The sequence below is a fragment of the Hoplias malabaricus genome, chromosome 7 (genome assembly GCF_029633855.1).
Source record: "Hoplias malabaricus isolate fHopMal1 chromosome 7, fHopMal1.hap1, whole genome shotgun sequence".
In the NCBI taxonomy this organism is placed as follows: domain Eukaryota; kingdom Metazoa; phylum Chordata; class Actinopteri; order Characiformes; family Erythrinidae; genus Hoplias; species Hoplias malabaricus.
The window spans coordinates 8,504,337-8,528,327 of record NC_089806.1 but is presented as its reverse complement, the minus strand read 5'-3'; the positions used below and the strand labels follow the sequence as shown (position 1 = coordinate 8,528,327).

The 23,991-nt window shown below is 43.5% G+C and overlaps 1 long non-coding RNA gene across 1 annotated transcript; it reads left to right on the top strand.

Moving 5' to 3' along the window:
* Positions 1-9,095: 9,095 nt before the first annotated feature.
* Positions 9,096-13,761, top strand: LOC136702465 (uncharacterized). The gene is made up of 3 exons (XR_010803920.1): positions 9,096-9,174; positions 12,631-12,744; positions 13,188-13,761. It is a non-coding gene; the product is annotated as an uncharacterized lncRNA (long non-coding RNA).
* Positions 13,762-23,991: the final 10,230 nt, after the last annotated feature.

Here is a 23,991-nt window from a genome sequence, read left to right as displayed (position 1 = left end):
TTGGACGTTTTTTTCTCAGGGTGCCTTCCCATTGGTTAATGAGTTTTTGAGTGACAGTTCAGTGCCCTGGACGTTGTTCCTCTGTGGAGAGAGATTAGTCTCAAAATACTTTACATATACGTAAATGTTAATCCACAAGATATTAATTCACAGATATGTTTTACTGTTCACAAATGAACACATCCCAATCTGTGTCTCACAGTCTGCAGTTTGTACAAGTACAGTTACATTCATAAACACATGTTTTGATTTTCATAGATATATCACAATTCTATGCAAAAATAAATACATTTGTTTAAATTTACATTGCAAATATTTGTAAAGTCGAAGTCTCGAATTTAAAATTTATTTGTAAATTGTACAATCTGCGTTTGTGGATCAAGTCACTCGCGTCTTTTCTGCGACGTGCATTTGTTCATTTCCTCTCGCGGGGTTTTGGATTTTGAGACTTTCCTCTCGCATTTCACTCGCTCCAAATACAAATGCAGCCTGATCCACAAATGTGACCAGTAGGCGAACAAGCCACTCACTCTTGTGTCTCTCCACTGCTGAGCTGCAACGTGTTGTACGCATGCGGAATCCAAAATGCCTTGGGCACTGAGCTGTCACTCAAAAACTCATTAACCAATGGGAAGGCACTCCTGAGAAAACCCTCCCACGCGAGAGGTTTGGTGGCGTAGCCTGTGTTCGTGGGATTTTCTTTGCATTAAAGGTTTATACTCTGCTGTGTGTCTGTGAGGGTGTCTGGTGTGTGTTTTGAGGTGGGTGTGAGCCTATTCACCCTCTGTATGATGTGTCCGTGGATGAATAAGCCTCATCTCGCCCTCGCTGCACACCAGTGCCAATCCCTTCTCTGTGCCCTTGTTCACTATGGCCTGTTAAGGGTGTAATAAAGACCTAAATGAGCTGTGTCTCCTACATTCACACTCGCATTGAAAATAGTACATGAAAATCACAGCTCGTGGAGATACAAATAAAGCACAAACCTTCAGTTCTGCTGAATTCACTCATTCATATCTAAAAATAAATAAATAAAAACTCATGCACCAGAAAATGTATAAGTGGGGAAATAAAATACAATCAAACAATCAAGAAAAATACAATCAATCAAAAAAAGTAATTATAAAGAAATTTAAAAGTTGATTTCTGATCACTGTTGTGTCACCCATCTAGACTCGTTCATTCATTGTCTGTAACCCTTATCCAGTTCAGGGTTGCGGTGGGTCCAGAGTCTACCCGTAATCACTGGCCGCAAGGAGGGAATACACCCCTGGAGGGGGCGCCAGTCCTTCACACTTTTTAGTCGCCAATCCACGTGTGTTTTTGGACCGTGGGAGGAAACTGGAGCCCGAGAAGGAAACACGCAGACACAGGGAGAACACACACACTCCTCACAGACAGTCACCCGGAGGAAACCCACGCAGACACAGGGAGAACACACCACACTCCTCACAGACAGTCACCCGGAGGAAACCCACGCAGACACAGGGAGAACACACCACACTCCTCACAGACAGTCACCCGGAGGAAACCCACGCAGACACAGGGAGAACACACCACACTCCTCACAGACAGTCACCCGGAGGAAACCCACGCAGACACAGGGAGAACACACCACACTCCTCACAGACAGTCACCCGGGGCGTGACTCAAACCCACAACTTCCAGGTCCCTGGAGCTGTGTGACAACGACACCTACCCGCTGTGCCACCGTGCCGCCCTTCTGGACTTTTTAATGGTTAGTAAATTGACTAATTGTTGCAGTGTTGCAAGGCTATTTTATTTGTCCATTCTTGCTTTATAAGGCTTGAACTGCTCACCAGTCTGTGGTCACCATGGCCTGATTCTCCTTTTCATGACGTTTCATACATTTTCAATAGAAGACAGATCTAAACGCTGGCAGTTCACTCAAACACATGCACCGTGTCTACGATGCCACGCTGTTTTAACTCGAGCAGAATGAGGTCTGGAACTGTCCTACTGAAATAGACATGGATTCCTGGGAAAAGACGTCATCTTGATGGCAGCATATGTCTCTCCAAAATACCAATATAAGCCTCAGCATTGATGATGTTGTCTCATATCTGAATATCACCCAAGCTGTGGGTTTTTGAACATTTCTTTGGTAACAATATTTTTCCTAAATACTCCAGAGTCATGTGATTATGTCCATCACATTAGCCTGATGGATTCTCCAACAGCACAGTCTGAGGACTCTGTCAGCCACTCTTGGCCTGTACACACCAAGATTTCCTCTGTCTTCTACATGGTGAAAGTCCTAAATCATTTGCAGTCTTGCACTGAGAAACATAGTCTTTGAACTGACTGACAATTCTCTCGCAAAGTTTGGCCACAACCCATCCATTGCTGGATACAACCTTGAGGATACCACTCCTGTTGCAACTACTACTGCAAGTACTACTGCTAATACAGCCACTACTAATACTACAACAAATACTAATAATGCTACTATTACTACTACAAAATAGTAATATAACAGTATTACTGATACTACTACTACTACAATAACTACTTCAAATCTGACACTTTTTAAAGCTAATTTCTGTCTGTCCTATTTCACATCACTTCACATTCTCTCTCTCTCTCTCTCTCTCTCTCTCTCTCTCTCTCTCTCTCTCTCTCTCTCATCCCCTCCTCTGTACAGAGTGCAGTAGTAACTGTTCTGTAGCTCTTGAGTATGTTGCCCACTCAGTTGTCCACCCAGTGCACTTCAACACAGAGCCCAGACCACCTGTCCTCTGCAGCCCCCAGCGGCTGATCTTAATCACGCCTAAACAGTGATTAAAAATAATGATGTAAATCTCCATCCACTGCATCGTTTTTATTTGCCTCACTAAAGCAAAGTTAAAAACAGATTCTATGCGCATGTACACAGCCTACAGGACTGCATTTACATTGTTAGTATATAGCTTTGCAGTTGTTGAGAACGCTATGTAAATTGGCACTGTATTTTTGCCTGAATTAACACCACAGATGTATGAGTTCAACATGTCACAGATTCATGTTTGCAGGATGCAGATTCACGTCCTATAATTTAATCTTTAATATTACAGTTTTTCTCAATTGCTGAAACACAAAACTGTTGTCTGAACCAAGCTGAGACCCACAAGCACATTTTACCTAATTAGTCACAACGGGTTACCCTTTTGGCAGAACCTTAAGCACTTTTCACCTATTAAGACACAATTTGTGAATGTATTTTCACCCACGGGCGGCACGGTGGTGCAGCAGGTAGTGTCGCAGTCACACAGCTCCAGGGACCTGGAGGTTGTGGGTTTGATTCCCGCTCCAGGTGACTGTCTGTGAGGAGTGTGGTGTGTTCTCCCTGTGTCTGCGTGGGTTTCCTCCGGGTGACTGTCTGTGAGGAGTGTAGTGTGTTCTTCCTGTGTCTGCGTGGGTTTCCTCCGGGTGACTGTCTGTGAGGAGTGTGGTGTGTTCTTCCTGTGTCTGCGTGGGTTTCCTCCGGGTGACTGTCTGTGAGGAGTGTAGTGTGTTCTTCCTGTGTCTGCGTGGGTTTCCTCCGGGTGACTGTCTGTGAGGAGTGTGGTGTGTTCTCCCTGTGTCTGCGTGGGTTTCTTCCGGGTGACTGTCTGTGAGGAGTGTGGTGTGTTCTTCCTGTGTCTGCGTGGGTTTCCTCCGGGTGACTGTCTGTGAGGAGTGTGGTGTGTTCTCCCTGTGTCTGCGTGGGTTTCTTCCGGGTGACTGTCTGTGAGGAGTGTGGTGTGTTCTCTCTGTGTCTGTGTGGGTTTCTTCCGGGTGCTCCGGTTTCCTCCCACAGTCCAAAAACACACGTTTGTAGGTGGATTGGTGCATTGGGGGTGGGGGGGGGGGGGAGGGGGGAGGGTGGGTTGACATTGTCCGTCAGAACATTGCAATCACATTGTGTGAAATATAGCAGAAAAACATTGACGACCATGTCAACTGTGAAGGCATCAACAATATCTGCCTTTCCACGTTTAATCGTGTCCTAAAACGCAACAGAACGAAGCATGAAGCAACTGTACAGAGTACCCTTTGACCACAACTCAGAAGGGGTCAAGGAGCAAAGATTCCACTATGTACAGGTAGGTGTTCAATACTGCCGTCTACTCCACAGCACAAGTCTATCTTTCTGTACCACTTACAAAGCTTTCTGTATTTTTTCATAGAGAATGTTTCAACTGGATTTCCTCAGACCGTCCACATGAATATATTTATGTGGATGAAACGGGGTTCAATCTCGCCAAAAGGAGGAGGAAAGGCAGGAACGTGATTGGCCAACGAGCCATTGTTGCAGTCCCTGGTCAGCGTGGTGGCAATGTCGCGTTATGTGCTGCCATCAGCAATCATGGGGTTCTCCACCATCATCCCACATTGGGGCCATACAACACTCAACCTCTCTTGGCATTTATGAGTGATCTTCGAGATATTGTGTTAGGGCGTGAGTAGCAGGAACATGACCAGACAGGGCGTCCTGTCCATGTCATTGTGTGGAACAATGAGAGGTTTCATCGTGCCATCCGGGTCAGAGAGTGGTTCAATATCAACCAAGATTTCCTAAATGGTTTCTTCCATCATACTCCCCTTTCCTCAAACCAACAGACGAGTTGTTCTCTTCATGGTGGTGGAAGGTTTATGACCGGCAACTCTACACCAGGGAGTCATGACATAGGGGTGGATACAGGCCAAGCATAATTTCCCATGCTAGCTGGCCAGGGAGAATGTGGCCTGTGATGTACATGAAGTCCTGTGGCACTTCTGCTGTAATGTATTTCTTAGTATATATACTTTTTTACACAGTACATAATTACTCATTTTTGTTAAACAAGTGTTTTGTTTTGTAACTGCATTTTCTTTGTGGACAATAAAGATTCTTTCTACAGCTTCAGGATCTGATCACTGTGTTTTCCTTTTTTCGGTGTTGTGTGTAATGACTGTTCAGTGCTGTTTATCATTGTGATTGACTCGAGGCCTGATTTGACAACATTGTTTGGTTTGGAGCACCGCTTGAGCTGTTTTGAGGCAATAGTTTGGTTTTGCAGGAAGAGTCAGAGGTTTTGTGAATTGAGTGTGTTTACTGGGTTTTGTGTTTACAGTTTGGAGAAATGGATGCATGGTTTCAGGAAATGTGTCTTGGCAATTGAGAAAAACTGTAAAGGCATGCAAATTACCAAACAGAGGAAATTCACTTGTATTCAGATGTGAATGAGATATCAGAGAAGAGATTTACATTTACATTTATGCATTTGGCAGAAGCTTTTATCAAACTACAGCACAATTTATACAAATTACCTTACACTGAGTGCAATATGCAGGAAGTAATAAGTGCTTTAAAGAAGGACTTTCAGAGAGATACTCTCGGAGTAGTTGGGTCTTCAAGGATTTCTTGAATGCGGAGAGGGTTCCTGTTGCTCTGATTCTGTGCTTGGAAGCTCGTTCCACCAGCGTGGTACCAGAGATGAGAATAGCCTCGACTGACCTGTACGGGGGGTTGGCGGTGTTAGTTGGCGCTCCTCTGAGGAACGGAGAGGGTGGGCGCTAACGTATGGTTTTAAGAGTCTATTGAGGTAGAGCCAGTGAATACTCTGAAGGCCATCATTAGTGATTTGAGACATCCAGAGAAGAGAGAAGTAATGGAAAGGAAAATCATGTCCCATTTGCTCTGTTCCTCCCATTGATTTCACCCTAACTGTCCACATACTGCCATAATAGGAGAGGGCAGAATGAGAAATATGGAGACCAGGGCTGCTCTTCACAGACTGATAATTAATTATCACTCAGAGTCGATCAAGAACTAGTGGACTTTTGCTGTGATGTATATGCACCAAGTTAAAATCTGATGTGTGTGTGTGGTGTAACAGTGTGTTGTATTGTGTTATTAAGTGGTCCAGTGGCTTTAACCTGTGAGATGAGTAGTGAGAAGAAGACAGAGACAGAGATGATGTCAGCTGGACATGGACATGGCGCGTCCGGGACCACAGCTGGACCGGGCGCGTCCGGGACCTCAGCTGGACCGGGCGCGTCTGGGACCTCAGCTGGACCGGGCGCGTCCGGGACCACAGCAAAATATTAAGAACTCACCATCAGTTGATTACAGTTATCAGTTACTTATATAATAGAAGCAGTCATTACTAAAATGAGTTTGCGGCCCCTGAAAACTACACTTACCTGTCACCCCGGCCTATGTGTATTTATACACGTCTCTGAAACACAAATATCATATCTTCAGAATGGCAGCAGAGGCCAGGTCTTTCTCTGACATTGAGATATGTTTTGTGTTCTGGCATCTTACTCAAACAGAAGGCTGCAGTATGAACAGCTAAACCCAGAGCTGCTGTTTTGATGAGAACTGCATCCCACCCTCATTGATGTTTTGCTTGAGGATACTCCAGAAGTTCTCCGTAGGGTTGAGGTTAGAGGAAGATGGTGGCCACGCCATGAGTTTTGGCATTCATCAGTGAACAAGACTGTTTAAAAATTACCGTTTCTGCTTGTGAGCCCTGGTTAGAGGTGGCCGAATAGTAGGTTCACACACAACTTCAAACTTCTGGAGGATCCTACACCTTGAGGGTTGTGGGACTCCAGAGGCACCAGCAGCTTCAAATAACTGTTTGTTGCTTTGTGATGGCATTATAGCAGCTGCTCTCTTAATCATTACCATTATCTTAATGGTAATAATTATCAATGATTAATCATTATCAATGATGAAGAAACCTTCATCATTACGCCTTTATCTACACGAACCCGTCTGTGCCCTGAATCAGACACTAATCTTTTTACAGTACAATGATCATGCTTCAGTGCACTGCGCTATTTGACACTTTCGGCAGCAGAGAGATCCTTCCTTTTCTTTTTCCCATGTTGCTTAAAACCTGTGGCCTGCTCAATAATATGGAACATCCTTCTTAAGTAGTTTTCCTTTAATTGGCCTCACCTGGCAAACTAATTATCACAGGTATCTGGGATTAATTTCAGTGATCCATTAAACCTTGAGACACAATACCATCCACAGGGTTAATGGAAAAACAGAAAATTCAATCTTTCTGACACTTAAATTCAATCTGCATAATAATTTGGAGCACAGTGGATTACAGGAATAAATATGTTTGGTAGGTAAGAATAACAGAGAGATAGACTGATTTATTGATTGATTGATTGTGCATGGATGGATCAGTCTCTTTAGGCAACTCTACCTAAACCCAGCTGAAGAATGTTTCCATTAGAAAGCCCTCAGGGTCGGTAATAGTGGGAGAATGCTGCCCTCCAGTGGTGGATCTGAGTACTGAGGTTGCTGTGGATGACGATGAGCTCTGTTCGTTCATTCATTCATTCATTCATGAATTATCTGTAACCCTTATCCAGTGCAGGGTCGCGGTGGGTCCAGAGACTACCTGGAATCATTGGGCGCAAGGCAGGAATACTCCCTGGAGGGGGCGCAAGTCCTCCACAGGGCAGAGCTCTGTTTACTCAGTACAAAAAAACAGTGTACTGTTATTTAGTGTAATAAATATAGACAAATTCTCCTTTATTTGAGGTCAACGAGGTCTTTTTTTAGTGCTTTGCTATTATTAAATATTGTATGTGTTTTGTTTTGTTTTAAAGGTGGGAAAAACAGATCAGCAGCCAGTTCAAGTTCAGTGCACACTCTGGAATCCCTTATTCGCCAGTTTCCAAAGACAACTCAGGATCTCCACAAAAATCCTTCAGAGTGCTCATTTTATTTAATTTTACAGTCCAGGTTTACCCAGTTCAGCCGTGAAGAGAGACTGAACAACCAGCACTAGCCACACAAACACAAAGAGGCAAGGCACCACAGACAAAATGTGTTGTTTATAAATTTAACTGGTCTTGGCTTAAGCCTGTTGACACATCACAGAAATCATTCCCTTTCTTTTCCTTATTAAAAGGTGTTGATTTAAAACTTTTCATTCTCTCCTGAGGTCATACAGTCCATGTTTTAAAGCCTGTCTCTAAAATCAGCCTTAAAAAACACATGTACATCCACCAGTCAGCCGTGACATTGAAGCATTATTTCCGCAAACTTTGCCCATTCTCTCAGCTCCACTGACCACACAGGAGCACTTTGTAGTTGATTAATTATAGACTGTAGTCCACCTCTTGCTCTTCTTCAGCGCTCAGGACCCCCCACAGAGTAGGTGTGATGTGGTGGTGGATCATTCTCAGCGCTGCAGTGACTCTGACGTGGTGGTGGTGTGTTAGTGTGTGTTGTGCTGGTGTAGAGTGGATCAGACACAGCAGTGCTGCTGGAGTTTTTAAACCCTTCAGTGTCACTGCGGAACTGAGAACAGAAAGGTGTCTTTATTACTGAACTGAAGGGAAAAAAGAGACCTTCCCATATGATAATCAACCTATTAACAGATAATGATAAAAAGGTTCATAACTTCATGTCACACTTCATTTCCTGTAACCATGTCATCCTGGGTCCACCATCCACCATGGGTCCTGAGCTCATGTCCCTGGGTGTCCACAGCTGTCCCAGGGCACCAGTCCATGACATGTCACCACACACATAAACGTGTCTAGTGAGAGTGAGAATGGTAGTATGTTTTTAGAACCATGAAAACCAAGACAATCTTTAAACATGAGGCCTGAATGTGGAGATCCATAGGGTCATTTAGTTTTGGTTGTTGTTATATAAACCGCGGTCTCTGATTGGCCTAACTCTGTTATAGAAGTTAAAAGTCCCAATTTAAGACATTATTTATTTTATGACTTTTCGCCCACACAAAAAAATGAGGAAAATTTTCATCAGAAGGTGAGGAGAGTGGAGTGGCTTTATAAGGCGTCAAAATAGGTTCTAAAGTTCTGAGAACCAAAAAAAAAGAATCCATAACCAATAAATGTCATTTTAAAATTGAGAAAAATCTCATTAATATTGAGAGTAATAAAAACAAATAAACGAAAAAATAATATTTCTGTATTTAACAGTCTATTTTAAGTTTAACATTGTTGAAGAATCCGTTGCGTTTCTGTCAGTCTCGCTTTCGCTTCCAGAACTTTCTCGCGTTTGACTTTTGACAGCGGCGGGGTCTAGATAGTCATTGGCTGCTGAAGTTAAGTCCCGCCCACCCAGCAGATTCTGCACATCCCGCTACGTCAGCGAGAGCGCGACAATTTTACCCTGTTTGGAAAGTGACCGACCGGCAAACACTGGTAAGCCATATCAAAATATTTATTAACGATTATGTCTTTAAGTAATAAGTCGTCATAGAATCTTAGAATCATTTTCCAATCAGGGTTAGGATGTGCAAAATAGGCTGTGTGGGCGGGGCTTAACTTCAGCAGCCACGTCAAAAGCGAGAAACCTGGAGGCGAAAGCGAGACTAAGAGAAACGCAAGTGAGAAAAGGGGGAATAAATATAAAAACGGATTCTTCAAGAACATTAAACTCAAATTAGACGATTATATACATAAATATTCTCGTTACAAGCCCGTTTATATAACTGTCAATATCAGTGAGAGTTTTCTCAATTACAAAATATAATTCATTGGTTATGGATTCTGTTTTTGTTTTTGTTTTTTTGTTCTCAGAATTTTAGAACCTATTTTGACGCCATAGAGTCTGGGCGTGGTTCTTCTACCAAACCAGGCTGGAATTAAATCAGCAGCTCTTGTGTTTTAAATACCACCTCTTTAAAAATAATATTAAAAAAGCTTTAAATGTACAACCCTTAATAAGACAATGACTCAGGAAAACATACTTTACATCCACTTATTTCAAAAGGGCTGAGAGGAAGACGTGATGTCCAGCAAAATTGTGCCATATACCAGCTGAAGGCCAGTCCCACTGCCACTGACAAGAAACCTCTGGAACTGGAGAAATTCAGATTTTGAGTGTGGCATGTGCTCACAGATTGTGGGAATGTAATTGGATACAGATATTTACACAGCTATTATTCTTCTATTTAACAGATAACTTACAAGATTACCAACCTCCTTCAGTCGGATGGAGATTGTAATTGGATTGACTACTCTATCCCGAATGAGGCGTATAAATGAATGTATTCTAATCCAATTGTGCTATTACTCTGATTATTAACAGCTCATCACACTCTGTGCAAGCATAGATACTGTCCATTCCGCTACTGTATTTTCAGTTTATCTTCCGCCTCTAACACATCTGGAGACAATTAGAGGCACTGAAGAAACATTAAGACAACTTTGACAGCTGCGTTGGAAGCAGATGAGCTTTTAGAGACTCTTTCCAACGGTCTCTATGTCCCTCCAAGTCTCTAAGTGTTTCCAAATGTCTTCATGTGTCTCTAAAAGTGATTCCAAGTATCTCACAGAGACTCCATATCCTTCTGGTGTCTCCAAATGTTTAGTCTGCAACAGTCTTCAAGAGTGTCTACACCTCTCCAATAGTTTTTAAGAGTTTCCAGTTCCATCTGTCACCAGGACCATGGCCGTGTGTGAACCAGACTGGTGTTGAAATGGATTGGATGGAAGTGTTGGACTCCAAATGGAAACTGATGTGGGACAATGAGGTCCTGTGGTTTAAGGGCATATGGCTGGTGGTCCCAGTGGTCCCTCCGGAGTGTGGACACAGCCATGTCCGGGCCCCTCTGAGCCTTCTTCATCTTGTACCTGTGGTTCTGGAACCAGATCTTGACCTGAGTGGGTGTGAGGTGGAGGCTGTGGGCCAGGTGTTCTCTCTCAGGTCCAGTCAGGTAGCGCTGCTGCCGGAAACGCCTTTCCAGCTCACAGGTCTGGGCTCTGGAGAACAGGACCCTCCTCTTCTTCATCCTTTTCTTTCTGCCTGGAGCTGTGGCTTCAGCCTCCGCAGGGTCCTCACCAGCAGCACTGGAGCGAACTGAAGAAGAAGAAAGAACACCAGAGTGTGACCTGTTGTGTTGAACTCTACAGGGGAAAGCTGAACTGCATTTAATACTACGTCAGGTGCCTTCACTCAGCTGTGTTTAATAGCTTCACAGAGTCTTGACTGAGTATCGTGTATTCATTGAGTTCAGTATTGTGGCATGCTCCATGACCCCCCAACCAAACAGCTAAGGGAGTGGTCCTATGCAAAATGGCTCCCAGCATGCCCCTGTACCCCTCAGGTGAGAGCGTTTTTATTAGCAGTTGTTGTTAATGTTAGTGTAGCGCTGTCTGTAGTGTTGTTTTGGGAAGGAACAGTGGCTGTGGGTTTAAGGTGATAGACTGCCCCCGTGTGTCCCCTTCCCTGTGTTTTGTGTGTCCAGGACAATCCTGAGCCTCTGTTTGGGGTGGGGGTTTACCAGCATTAACCCTTAAAGTGCCACATGTCCTCACCTCATTTTGATCCTATTAGCTACAATACATTATACGAATGCAATCAGAAAACATTCAGATCAACCGGACTGATCTCTTTAATGTATGATTCCTACTCTGTACTCATGTGCAAATATTTGGGCACTGCTTGTCAAATGGCATGTTTTGTTGTGTTTCCAAGTTTAAAAAAAATGTGAACACATCCTCTACAAGAAAATTAAATGACTATTTTGAAAAATAATTTGCCAGTTGTGGCCATTTACAACTTTTCACTCAGGAAATCTGTGTGACTTGACCATTATTATCAACCACTTACTATACCCTCATTAGCTGTTAGCTATAAACCCTGTTCTTCAGTGCTCATGACCCCTACAGAACAGGTGTGACGTGGTGGTGGATCATTCTCAGCGCTGCAGTGACACTGACGTGGTGGTGGTGGTGTGTTAGTGTGTGAGTGGATCAGACACAGCAGTGCTGCTGGAGTTTTTAAACCCCTCAGTGTCTGGACTGAGAACAGTCCACCGACCAAACACATCCAGCCGACAGCGTCCTGTGTCACTGATGAAGGACTAGAGGTCGACCAACACACACTGTGCAGCGACAGATGAGCTACTCTCTCAGCCAGTTCACCAGTGTTAAATCTAGTTGTGTTAAACTAATGCTGCTAGTGATGGAGCGTTAAATTGTATCATTCATTCATTCATTATCTGTAACCCTTATCCAGTTCAGAGTCGCAGTGGGTCCAGAGCCTACCTGGAATCATTGGGCGCAAGGCGGGAATACACCCTGGAGGGGGCGCCAGTCCTTCACAGGGCGACACAGACACACACACACACATTCACTCACTCCTACGGACACTTTTGAGTCGCCAATCCACCTACCAACGTGTGTTTTTGGACTGTGGGAGGAAACCAGAGCACCCGGAGGAAACCCACACAGACACAGGGAGAACACACCACAGTCCTCACAGACAGTCACCCGGAGGAAACCCATGCAGACACAGGGAGAACACACCAACTCCTCACAGACAGTCACCCGGAGGAAACCCACGCAAACACAGGGAGAACACACCACACTCCTCACAGACAGTCACCCGGAGGAAACCCACACAGGGAGAACACACCAACTCCTCACAGACAGTCACCTGGAGCAGGAATCGAACCCACAACCTCCAGGTCCCTGGAGCTGTGTGACTGCGACACTAACCTGCTGCGTCACCGTGCCGCCCCTTAAACTGTATCACTCACTGTTTAAATTTAACACTAACAACGTTGGACCAAGGAGGTGTGTGGAGAGAGAGAGTGCGTTGAGAATGATCCACCACCCAAATCATACCTGCTCTGTGGTGATTCTCTACAGGTCAAGAACAGGGTGAAAGAGGGTAAACAAGCATGCGGAGCAACAGCTGGACTAAAGAGCTCCTGTGTGGTCAGTGGAGCGGAGAGAATGGACAGTTGATGTAGGAGCAAGGAGGTGATTTTAATGTAATGGCTGTATAATTGTATAGTATCCGTTAATCTGAATTTTAATTAGCCATATTTATCAACTCTAGTTTTAAGTAATTTATTAACCACAGAATGAAATAAAGATACGTCTGTACCATTTCACATCACCTTTATTTCCATAACGGAATTTGTAGGGAATAAATATTAATTCGGCATCAGAAATAAAATCCCTTGCATTAGAGAAAAACAAGTCTTTTAAATTACATAAGCTTTTTAAAAAAAAAAAATGCTAGAAGCTATTAATAAACATATAAGAATTGATTTAATTAGCATAGGTATGAATAATATACAAGCGTATAGACATACATGGATATTGATAAGCAGCTGAAGCCCCTGTCCAGAGTGAATGTGAAGACGGCGTCTCCGTTTGTGTTGTCTTCTTAGAATCTGTGTCTTGATCTTCATCCTCAGTGTCCTCCTCTTCATCCTCGTCCTCCTGCTCATCCTCATCCCTCAGGTTCAGAATATCCCTCACTGAGAAACCCATCCTGGAGTTACTCATCTTCACCCAAGACAGAAGCGCTCCTGTGTCTTAATAAATGAGGCTTAAATAAATGAGAGAGTGGAGGAGAAGGGTCTTTGGTGTTGCTCCGAGGGCTCCGGGTTTCTCTGGGACGGTTTAATCCAGTGTGAGTTAGCTCTTCTTCAGTGTCAGGGGGGAGATGCTGTTTGAAGTGACCCCCGTCCTCTTTATGATGGAGGATTTAAAGTCAGAGGAGCATCGCAACCTGCAGCAAACAAATGAGCTGAGGGCGGGTCTTTAGAGTCAAGAGGACAAGGGGAGGGTTTTCACCCTAAAAACACAATTTTACGTATTTGAATTCATGCATATTGCAGTAAACCCACAAAACAATGAATGTGGACAGGGAAAAAAATGTACCCAGAATGAGAAAAGCATGCTTTTTAGTCCCAAGGGAGAACCCCTGGAGTCGGTGCAAAGCAAAAGCAGAGCAAAGTCGACACATGAATTGTTTTGTGTTCTTTATTATTAAAGCAGATTTAAATCCCTGCAGTGTCCAGCTCTGGTTTGAATATAAACTACAGTGAGTGTGGTGTGCTGTGACCCAATCACAAACCCCTCACATACACACATTTACATATCAGAAGCTTCCAACTGCTAATAATTAGCTCCTTCTTGTACAGTGGAAAACCACATTAAGAGGCTTGTGGCGGACTGTGATTGGCTGTTTAAGGTGTGTGTGTGTGTGTGTGTGTGGACACTAATGGACAGTGATGAGATGTGTTTGAAAAAGCAAGTGGCCAATTCATTGAAACCTTTTAGGTCAATATTTTGCTTCGGGATTAAGTCGAGTGGCGTAAACATGGCGCGCGCTGTGAGGGGCAGGACAAAACCTCATTCGGGGGCTTGGGCGGTTCATGATCCGAGCCTGGTGTTGAGGGTCAGAACCCTCATCTCCTGGTGCTAAAGTCACAAAGCTCTTCTCGCTCTTCTAGATATTGATCGGAGAGTCGTATAAACCTAGAGCTAGGCTGGGGTTTGAGGTGAACAGGGCCTGATCATGTCTTGTTCCTCACATCACCCTTGAGATTAATATTCAAATCATTACTATTAATATTAGGGGTCAGTTCCCAGGTCAGATATTAAGCTACACAGCTTTTAGAGTGAACTAGAAAATTAGAAAACACAAACTAGAACTAGAAAACACAAAGTGGACTGAGTGTGAGAGACTTACTCTTGTTCTGTTAACTCACTGTAAGGTGTTCACCTCACTACAATGGTGCTGCAGTGGAGTTAAAATGGTTGAGTTATTATTCCATTCCCCAAGTGTTTGTTTATTTATTGTTAATTGAAGTAAATGTAAAAAATATAAGAATCAATTAAAATCATTTAAACTTTAGAAGAATCGTTTAGAAATTAGAAGGTACAAATTAAATGAATCAGAATCAAATCTGTGGTTTACAGTGAAGTCAAAACATGGCTCTGAATGAAACAAAACAGCAAACATGACCGAAACATCTCTTCTTTTGCCCCGTCCAGGTTCAGTCCCAGTTATTTGAATGTGGCGAAATAAAGTGTCCTTGACTGTGGCCTGTGGTGTTTGTTGTTATTTGCTGAACAGATTTGTTGAAGGGTTGGTGCTGAAGAGCCAGTGTAAATACACCGGACCTTACAGTGTGTCAGGCACAGGCTGCGACTCTCTGAGACGCCACGGACGTTTTAGCCATAATCACAGCAAAGGAAACAGCAGAATGATGTCATGTGTTCAGAAGCGCTCTAGTTTTTTACAACTCAGATAAATGTTCCATAAAACTTGTATTTATCAGAGCAGTGTTAATATTATTTAATAAATGATTCCAGCTCTTTGATAAAAGTCAATGTTCTTGTTACAATATGATGCCTCTTCTTATTTTTCGCTTCTTTTGGAGCATAATTTTCAAAAGCAGAGGTTTGATTTCCCATTGTTTAATTAGAGTTTATGTTTGTACTCTCGGGCTCTGTATGTGATGTGGCTGTGGATGTGTGGAACACCCCCCCCCCACACACACACACACACACCTCGTCCTGGGTGGTCGCACTAAAGTAAACACACGCACACACACACAAACCCATGTCTTAAGCCACTAGACAATAGGAGGAGTCCAGCCCAGTGTCCGGCTTGCTCTGTGGCCCTTTGTGCTCCATCAGGTTTTGCATTTATTTGGGGGCTGATTGACGCCCCCAACAAAGCCCCCCTGAGACAGAGAAGGGATAGAGGGAGAAGAGAGTGAAGGGGGGGTAAATGCTGAGTGTTGTCATGGTGCTGTCTATAGACTGAACCTGTTCTCCTTTCCTGAGGAGGCAGTTCAGTAGTTTTAGTCTTCAAAGCCCCAACAAGGACTCTCAGGGCCTCAACAACAGCGCGCCCTACTGTTCCGTCACTCTGCATTGCATGCAGTCACTGGTGAAATTACATGTTTTGTTAGGAATCAAAAGACTGGACTTGGTTTGCTATATCTTATTGGAATTGTTTAGGTGTGTCTAACACCTAAGAAACTGGACAGTAGTTTAAAAACTCTAGCGTCCTTGCTGTGTCTGATCCATTCATACCAATATAACACACGCCAGTGTCACTACAGCGCTGAGAATGATCCACCACCCAAATCACACCTGCTCTGTGGGGGTCCTGACCATGGTGAACTCACACAAGAAATATGACACAAAAGACAAACCCATCACAGCAATTCAATTGAAATTACCACTGGAAAAAAACAACACACCCAATTCATCCACGGACACACAGCCCCCACTAGAGAAAGAGAGAGAGAGTAAAGAAGAAAAGCAGAGTGGAGTACAGAGGAAGTGAAGGAGGATGAAAGGATAAAAGGACAGAGGAAGAAAGACAGGAGGAATACTTGATATATCACCACTTTATCCCTTTCACATTTTCTTATTGCATTTACATTTACAGCATTTAGCAGACACCACTATCCAGAGCGACTCACAAAATTCAGACAGAATATTGTGATTATTTTGTGGTCAGTTCTTCCTCGGCGAAAAAAAACTCTGATATTCCGAGTCAAAATATGTTACCACTCCCTAATGATTGAATTTTTAATAGTGTATTATACTATAGATAAATACACAGAACTCTATTTATCCCAAGGGGAAGGTACGTTATTCTGAATAGTGATGGGAATTCCGGCTCTTTTTGGGGATCCGGCTCTTTTGGCTCCTTTCGGCTCCTAAATGGCTTTTTGTTTTACCACTTATTTCCACTGGTACAGAAGAATATTACCTACATTTTACATGGCTATATGGACAAAATACTATTGTTCAATATTAAAAATAATAAATAGTGTGGCAATGGCCAATTGTTTTTATGGCTGTCTTGTAATAACTCACTGATTGCACTCACACATTCAATTCAATTGTAAACTCTGAAGTATAGCCAATAGAACCTAAAAGGTAGATATTACAAAATAACTTAATAAATTAAATAATCATCCATTTCTGGGAAATAAAATAAACAAATACTCTGCAAAGTGCAAAACAGCAGCATTCAACGGTAGTGATTAAAACACCCACAACTGTCAACAAACATTTAACCGATTTAACATTTTCTTCGACTATTTTTTGGAAGGCAGTTTGGCATTCAGGAAAACCAAGTGTCTCAGCTCGGAGGGGTCGATTCGGTTTCTTCTCTCTGTTATTATCTCTCCAGTTTTTGAAAAGATTCTTTCAGAGGGTACTGATGTCGCTACAATACCTAGTCGCCCTGCCATCACCTTGACTAGCCGTGGGTAAACTGAGGCCTTTGAATGCCACCAGCTCAGTGGGTCTTCTGTTCTTGGAATAAGAGGCTCCTCAAGATAAGACCGTACTTCCAGCATTGCATCTACTGAGGGAACTCTTCTTGCAGTGTCCTCTGTGGCTCTTGCATCAAATCGTTTCCAAACAGCAGATGTCTGTTGCTCCACTTCTGCCCTTGCTCCTCCTTCTTCTTGGCCTTCTGGTTGGCCTGGTTGGAAAGTGCTTACTGAAGTGGATCTAGTTCCTGCTGCTGTTACTCTACGCAGTGCCTCGTCAACTGCTCTATCGTCATTAAAGGCCAGCCTTTTGAACCTTGGGTCCAGTACAGTAGCTTCAGAGAGAACTATGTTGTACTCCATTCTGTGAAACCTTCTGTCCATAGAGGTGCAGAGTGCAGCCACCATCTCAATGACACTCTCATTAGTTGCTTGTGTTTGGTGGTAGGCAGCTATTTTTTGCAGACCCCTGCACAGTAGAAGCATTTTGGAGGCAGTCACATAACGGAAAAAGAAACAAAAAAGGTAAAAACAATAATTGAGAAATTATACTTTGTTTTATTTTGTGATATCTAGAATTGTTCTGTTTATTTTTTTTATTAGAAACTTATTCGGCTAGTATTATTACTAAATCTAATACAATCTATTGCTACATTTGTTGGTCTTGCATCTAGTGATTCCTTATGACACAGCTTATAACAATAATTTTACCAATATAATTTCACATTCACATTTGTATTGTGCTTATTTTGATATTGCAAGTTTTTTCAGTTCAGTATTAAACATTTATGTCCAATTTTGTATGTAAACACACCACAAAATGTACACACTACAGTATATATTAAATATAATAATAATAAAATATATATATATAATTTACCTCTCAGAGCCGATCTCCACAGTGACTTGCTCGAAGGGTTCCAAAATGGTGCACATCTCTTGGACAAGTTCCCATTCTTCTTGTCTGGGTGCGTCAACTGGGGCACTCAAGAGGGCCAGGGTCGAGATGACAGCATCTTTGCTCTCCAGAAGTCGTCTCAGCATATAAAAGGTTGAATTCCACCTTGTTATGCAGTCTTGTTTGAGTCTTAGTTCAGGTAAACCCATCTGGTGCTGTGTGGATTTAAGTTTTTCTGTGGCTATTGTGCTCTTGTGGAAGTATTCAACAATAACTTTCACTATATCTATAGTTGGCTTCATCACCTTGAGGGCCTCTCTGACTATGATGGTGTGAGCAAGGCAAGGGAGATGTGTCCATTTCATTATTTTAATAGCTTTTGTAATGTTTGCTGCACTGTCAGTAACACAGCAAACAACTTTGCTTTCAATGTCCCCCTCATTTGCTACTCGTCTCAGTTCGTCTGCCTAGTCACTTAGCTCAAAGCAGTCCAAAAGATATGCCACCATTTTATAATCTTCAATGAAGTGACATGTCACAGACATGAATGATGTGGTGGTCCTTGCAGTCCAGCGATCAGTGGTAAGACATACAGCTGTTGCTTTTTTAACTCTTTCTTGTAGTACTGAATATTCTCTTTCATACAGTCTTGGAACAATTTTTTGGGAGAGCGTCTTTCTGCTTGGTAGTACATAGGCTGGATTAAGAGCTTCTGAGTAACCTTTAATTCCCCTCTCCTCTACAATTTAAAAGGGTTGGAAGTCTTGTGCAATCATTATGGCCAACTTTTCATCAATTTTGGCTCGTCTTGCTGGTGTCAATGTATTTGTCACAAAACGGTTTATGGAGCTCTGTGTTGCCGTTCGTTGACATGTACCTGATGGTGCAGGTTTTGGAACAGGTGTTGGCATGCTGGCCTGCCTTTCTTCTAGATGAACTGCTGGATGTATCGTTCTCAAATGTCTATGAAGATTGTTAGTGGAGCCTACACGAAAAGATATTTTGGCCTTGCAAATGAGACATTCTGCCGTTGCGTTATCATGATTTTTAAAATGCAGCCAAATACTGCTTCTTTTCCTTTCGGTCATTTTTCTCCCTCCGGCTCTCCCTTTTCACTTTCATCCTGTTTGTGTTTGCCATGTGCGAGCACTGCACACACCACCAAGCAGGGAGGGGGGGGTAAATGCCACCCACCCCTCCCCTCCCCTCCCCTCCCCGCTTGGTGGTAAAACACTTCGCTGATTGGTTGAATGACAAGCCTTAGAAAAAAATGGCTCGGTCTTAGACGGGAACCAGCTCTCATCGTTCACTTACAAAAGCTGGCTCTTTGAACCGGTTCGTTCGCGACCGACACATCACTAATTCTGAAGAACTTCAGTTGTTTCTGTGGGCTGACTGTTAGGGCACCTACATCACACGTGGTCCCCCACAATGCAAGGAGAGGAGGGGGCAACAAGTACCGCTGTCCTGGGGCCAGTAAAAATAGCCCAAGGGACATGATAAAAGCTCTTCTGGGACACCTTTGGGATGGCACTCACCCTCATTCATTAGTAACTCTCAAAACTGGATTATGACACTGTCCTCAACAAAGCTTGGGTTTCACCGACACAAACAGTAACTTCAGTCATTTAATCCACATCTTGGGTTCAAGTCCCATCTGGGTGGAGTTTCCATGTTCTCCCTGTGTCTGCGTGGGTTTCCTCCGGGGTCTCCGGTTTTCTCCCACAGTCCAAAAACATGGAGGGTAGGTGAATTGGCTTCTCTAATAAATGTTCTGGTGTGTGAGTGAATGAGTGTGTATGTGAATGAATGTCTGTTTGTGTGAGTGAATGTGTCTGAGCCCAAATATGGATTGGCACTCTGTCCTGGGTGAAACCCTAGTGCCAGATGCAGTCTTCCAGGTGGACGGTTGTTCCTGGTCGAGAGTACGCTGTGCACGTTTGGCTGCCGCTTCTCGCCAGTGTGTGTGGATTGAGTGTTCTGAGCAGTGTGGATTGTAAAGCGTCCTTGGGTGTATAGAAAGGTGCTATATAAGTGTAACGATAGATAGATCCGTCTGGAAAAGGGTATAAAGCCTTTCCTAAAGTTTTAGGACTCCAGCGAACCACAGTGAGCGTCGTTATCCACAAACGGCGAATACGTGGAACAGTGGTGACCCTTCCCAGGAGTGGCCGGTCGAGCAAAATTACCACAAGAGCACAGCGATGACTCATCCAAGAGGTCACAAAAGACCCCACATCAACATCCAAACTGCAGGCCTCAGTTAAGGTCAGTGTTCATGAATCCACCATAAGAAAAAGACTGGGCAAAAATGACCTGCATGGCGGAGGGCCAAGACGAAAACCACTGCTGAGCAAAAAGAGCATTAAGGCTCATCTTACTTTTGCCAGAAAACATCTGGATGATCCCCAAGACTTTTGTGGACTGACGAGACAAGAGTTGAACTTTTTGAAAGGTGTGTGTTTCATTACATCTAGTGTAAAAGTAACACGGCATTTCAGAAAAAGAACACCATACCTACAGTAAAATATGGTGGTGGTAGTGTGATAGTCTGGGGCTGTTTTGCTGCTTCAGGACCTGGAAGACTTGCTGTGACAAATGGAACCATGAATTCCACTGTCTACCAAAAAATCCTGAAGGAGGATGTCTGGACATCTGTTCATGACCTCAAGCTGAAACGAACTTGGGTTCTGCAGCAGGACAATGATCCAAAACACACCACAGTCCACGTCTGAATGGCTAAAGAACAACAAAGTGAAGATTTTGGATCTGAATCCTATTGAGATGCTGTGGCATGACGTTAAAAAGGCGGTTCATGCTCAAAAACCCTCCAATGTGAATTACAACAATTCTACAAAGATGAGTGGTCCAAAATTCCTCCACAGCGCTGTGAAAGACTCACTGCAAGTTTCCACAAACGCTTGATTGCAGTAGTTGCTGCTAAGGGCTGCCTGACCAGTTATTAGCTTTAGGGACAAACACTTTTTCACACAGGGCCATGGAGGTTTGGATTTTTCTCCATTAATATTAAAAACCTTCATTTAAAACTGCATTTTGTGTTGTATTTGAGTAATATTTAACCACTGTACAGGGTTATTTTAATATACAGGGTATGGCACTGGATTATAATGCAAGTTATACATTATGTTTTGGACCGTGGCTTGGGAAAATCTTCTCTAACTGGACTGTAATGAATTTTAATTAATTACCCCTGATAACTCCTTCACAGCTGCTCTTAGTTTCCGGCCCCTGATTCAGGGATGTGGCCGATTTGGCTACAAATCCCCTAACACCGGTCTAACATGTGCCGTCCACCCACGTTCTCTCACCTCCGCCGCCAGGTCTGTTTGCTTCAGCTTCTTCCTTATGAATGCTTCATCTACTGCATCCTCAAATGGAACCGTTACCTCTAAGAAATAAACTGTTTACTTTCAGAGTAGAGCACCATGTCTGGTTATGTATGAGTGATCGCTCCAGAGCTACGTGTATCAGCCGTATCAGAGCGAGCACCCAGCAGTAGTCATGGTCCCAGCGCATAACAGTTCTGTGAATAATGTATAAACAGATGTACAGTCAGCAACATTAACATCATTACAGCCAACACACATTCAGTAAACGAGCACAGAGAACACTTTTTTAAAACGTTATTTTAGTGTGTGTATAACACACTACACACTATATAAACAAAACAGAACTTAGTCTCAGTAATACACTTTCAACATTTTTCTCTGTGCCCTTCAGGGCTTCTGTAATCATCACACCCATGCCCTGAGACTGACGGTTAGAAAGTGAAAGTGTAAGTGGCTGCTAATCTAGACGTTTTCCAGTCTGGAGTGTTACAGAAGAGCACTTGGCACATTCAGCTTCTGCAGTCATCAGAAAGACACACTAAGATTAGTCCTACACTAACTGGGTGAGGAAAGCATAACAGAAGCTGCTGACGAGATGAAAGAGTAAAGGGCGCCATCTGCTGGTCTCCAGCTGCTCCTCTCTGATGCTGGGTTTCCATTCGCTTCTCATGGGAACGTCGAACCCAGAGTGGATTTTCTTTAAAGCGTTAAGGCGGAAGATAATGATGATGTTAATAATAATAATACATTTATATAGTGCTTTTTAAGAACTCAAAGACGTACAATTGTAAATGCACAGAAATCATTGATAGACATACATACCAGAGCAATGGAGATGGTAAAGTGTCCCCCATATCTCATAGAACCTGGGTTTTACTGTGTTCCAGTTCCTAACACACCCAAGTCAGGTAATCAGAGGCTTCATTATCATTGCCTGCTCCGGGGTTATACCTCCGCAAAGCAGGATTTCTCAAGGAAGCAGACAACTTTAGCTGATAAACAGGCAACTCTCATTTGGGATTACTTTACTCCGCTAACTTTGAAACCCTGCTTTATTTGTTTACCCAGCTGTGTTTTTGTCTGTAACCGCTCCAGGGTCCCGTGGGGCACCACACTCCTCACAGACAGTGACCCAGAGCGGGGCTCAAACCCGGGTTTATTTTTGTGTCATGTTATTCACTCATTTTCACCCTAATCAGGGCATTATAAAAGAACATAAAATAGATGACATGGAGCATATGAAATCAACACAACTTTAAAATCTAATTATTTTACACAATTATAATAGAATAAGTTACAATTATATTCCATACCTATGTTTGCTTGAGGGTACATCCACAGAGACCAATTTTCTGACCATGTATGAGTCACATCACCTTCATTTATTTTCTTATCGAGTCTGTATTGAAAACTACCCACCCTGGGTTTTTAACTTTTTTTTTATTTTTTTAAGGGAGTGGAGGTGATTTTCCATCATATGAGCCCTTTAAAGACTAATATAGAAGAGTCCCGTTGCTAGGCTGGTGTCATGTGGTCTCTAGGGTGAAAAAGTTTTCACTAGGTGATTGAGATAAGGTGTTGCTACGCTGTTACTAAGTGGGTGCTATGGTGTTGCTAAGTGTGTCTTGGTGTTTGGTCTCAGGTGGTGCTTGAGTGTCCCAAACAGATTTTTCTTTGTGAGGGTGTTTGAACACAGTGTCTTTAAAAAGGTGAAAGCTGAAATATTGTTGTACCTTAAGTGAGAATGGGTGGGGCTCACTGTCCAAAAAAAACATGCATCTCCAGAATAGTAACTTTACAGGAGAATGAAAAAATTAAATAAAAATTAATAATTAATTCATTATCTGTAACCCTTATCCAGTTCAGGGTCGTGGTGGGTCCAGAGCCTACCTGGAATCATTGGGTGCAAGGCAGGAATACACCCTGGAGGGGGCGCCAGTCCTTCACAGGGCAACACACACACACACTTACAAACACTTTTGAGTCGCCAATCCACCTACCAACGTGCGCTTTTGGACTGTGGGAGAAAACCGGAGCACCTGGAGGAAACCCACGCAGACACAGAGGGAACACACCACACTTCTCACAGACAATCACCCTGAGGAAACCCACACTGAGAGAACACACCACACTCCTCACAGACAGTCACCCTGAGGAAACCCACACTGAGAGAACACACCACACTCCTCACAGACAGTCACCCGGAGGAAACCCACGCAGACACAGGGAGAACACACCACACTCCTCACAGACAGTCACCCGGAGGAAACCCACGCAGACACAGGGAGAACACACCACACTCCTCACAGACAGTCACCCGGAGGAAACCCACGCAGACACAGGGAGAACACACCACACTCCTCACAGACAGTCACCCGGAGGAAACCCACGCAGACACAGGGAGAACACACCACACTCCTCACAGACAGTCACCCGGAGGAAACCCACACAGACACAGGGAGAACACACCACACTCCTCACAGACAGTCACCCGGAGGAAACCCACCCAGACACAGGGAGAACACACCACACTCCTCACAGACAGTCACCCGGAGGAAACCCACCCAGACACAGGGAGAACACACCACACTCCTCACAGACAGTCACCCGGAGCGGGAATCGAACCCACAACCTCCAGGACCCTGGAGCTGTAACAGAGACACTACCTGCTGCTCTGCCACGCCCCATAAAATGAATAATGAGAAATGAAATAAAATTA